Source organism: Pyrgilauda ruficollis, unplaced genomic scaffold (genome assembly GCF_017590135.1).
Source record: "Pyrgilauda ruficollis isolate IOZ18807 unplaced genomic scaffold, ASM1759013v1 scaffold5, whole genome shotgun sequence".
Classification (NCBI taxonomy): Eukaryota; Metazoa; Chordata; class Aves; order Passeriformes; family Passeridae; genus Pyrgilauda; species Pyrgilauda ruficollis.
Genome location: NW_024526599.1, coordinates 17,978,127 through 17,980,199, shown reverse-complemented (window position 1 = coordinate 17,980,199; position 2,073 = coordinate 17,978,127). Strand labels below are relative to the sequence as shown.

The 2,073-nt window shown below is 57.7% G+C and overlaps 1 protein-coding gene across 10 annotated transcripts in view; it reads left to right on the top strand.

Moving 5' to 3' along the window:
• The first annotated feature begins 728 nt into the window (after positions 1 to 728).
• SLC7A2 (solute carrier family 7 member 2) overlaps positions 729 to 2,073 on the top strand; it is a 53,621-nt gene continuing 52,276 nt past the window's right edge. For 4 of the 10 annotated variants that reach the window (XM_041479702.1, XM_041479699.1, XM_041479701.1 and 1 more), the window contains exon 1: positions 729 to 1,076. The gene's annotated coding sequence lies outside the window, so the exon portion shown is untranslated. Of the gene's footprint in view, positions 1,077 to 1,314; positions 1,744 to 2,073 lie in introns of those variants that run through there. The other 6 variants (XM_041479696.1, XM_041479695.1, XM_041479694.1 and 3 more) reach the window with 4 other exon arrangements.

The window sequence follows — 2,073 nt, the reverse complement described above, 5'->3', positions numbered from 1 at the left end:
GCCCAGCGCTATTCTTAGCCTTAAAATGAGTTTTTAAAGATATCTAGCTGAGAGAAATTATTTGAATTATTTAGGCTGAAGAAGAGGGAGGCACTAACACTGTCCAATCTGTGTATAGATAGAGCTGCCAAGTTCCAGGTATCTCAAACAAATATAACAAGGCTTGTAGGAACAGGCAGTGCTTGACAACACTAGAATGAAAATAAGCTGCATTGTACTTGTACCCATTCTGTGACACTTTCTGCTGCTCTCAGACAAATGTTGCCTATGATGTCTCCCCAAACAAGCACAGAAAGTGTTATCTGCTAGGACAGACAAGGCGGCGCTTCTACCTTCGTTCTCACCACTGCCTGGAGCTTCCTCACCAAATCCCACCACACGCTTCTGAAAGGTGCCTCGGAAAATAGGTCCAGCAAGCGGCAAAGGGCGTTTGGGAGGCGGCTGGCCCTGGAGCAGCCTCTCCTGCTGCCTCCAGCACAAAGCCAGGGCAGGCACCCACCGACCCATCCGCAAGCTCACCCCTATGAAGCTGCGGGAAAAATTGTTTCTGAGGGCGTATCATTCACGAACCCCCGCCAGAGCTATTCGCGTGCGGAACATGAAACCACTCGGGGCACAGCCAGGTTTGAGAAGCCCGTGGTTGCTGGGAATGAGAAGTGGGAGAACGCCGCGGGTGGGACTCCGGTGTGGCTCCCGCGGAGGTGCAGTGGGTCTGTGAGGGCGGGGTAGCGGGGCTATCTGCACAGCCTCCGAGACCGCGGTGCCGGGGCCGGCCGGCCGGCCTCCCTTCCTTGGGGTACACGGCGGGGAACGCGGTCCGACCCTTTAGGGAATTCTGCCATCCCCGCTGCTCCCCCGCGCCGCTCAGCAGAGCGGATTGCCCTCACTGAAGGGAGGAGAAGGAAAGGCAGGCAGGGGGTCGGCAGGGTGGGGTTTGCCCGCACGTGTGGGAAGGCCGGGCATGGGGGCTCCCTGAGGGGAGGAGCGCCCCGGCTTTGGCTGCCGGGAGAGCCCCGCCGCTGCCAGCGCCGCTCCGCGCAGCCCGCCGCCGCCGCAGGGAGCCGTGCCCGGGCCGCGTAAGTGGCTCCCCTCTCCGCCTTCCCTTCCTCGGGACCGGGTGGGCGAGGGGTCGGAGGAAACGCCGCTGCCGGGGCCTCTCGGCGGCTTGGACGTGGTGGGGAGGGATCCTCAGTCCCAAGTCCAGCCAGGCTTGTGCGGCTGTGGGGGGGGGGGGTGGGGGGGGGGGGGGGGGGGGGGCGCTGATCCCCGCCTAGCTCCCAGGAGTTATTCCTGGCTGGAATAATTTGATAACTTGAGCTGGGCGGCGGGGAGAGAAGCACAGGAGTTCCCTTTTAAAGTCCGCGATCGAAGAACGGCGCTGGCGTTGCCCTGCCGGCCCTGTTGGCCGTGGCTGCAGCGCGGGCTGCGTGTGGCACGAGTGGGTGCGGGCACAACGGGAGAGGCTCCGGAGGGCTCCTGGGCGGCACCTTGTGTGGGACCTTGTTTGCTGGGCCTGGGGTGGCATTTGCTGCTGCTGTAAAGGTTTGGAGGCGTCGATGGGTGAAACCCTCCTTGGGTTTCTGATAAGCTCGCTCAAGGCGCTGGCTTTACCCGGAGGTGTGGTCCGTGCAGGTGTTACCCGCGCAGGTGTCGCTGACCCAAAGCGCACAGTCGCAGTGCAACCCCAGCTCTTCAGTGCGTTTTGGGAAGTTGGGAAAGTCACACTTCAGTGGTGAGCCTGAAGTAGGTGCAGATCCCTAACTGTGGTAAAACAAGTTTAGGAAATGTTCCTTTCTGCCAGCTTTGCATGTTTAAATCTAGAGATGTGTTTGGAGTATCTATTACCCTACATATAATGCTACTGACAGCTGGAGAAAATGAGTCCAGTAAAATAAGTTTAAAATTTAAAGTATCAGAAGCTGCAGAACATAATCCTTTAACTTTAAAATATTTGGTATCAGTTGAGATTTGTGTTACTGTTTGGATGGTAGAGCATTATCAATCTGATGCAGGGTCTGGGTGAACTCCATTAATTTGGCTGAATTACATTAGTTTTGGGGAATGGGGGGGGGG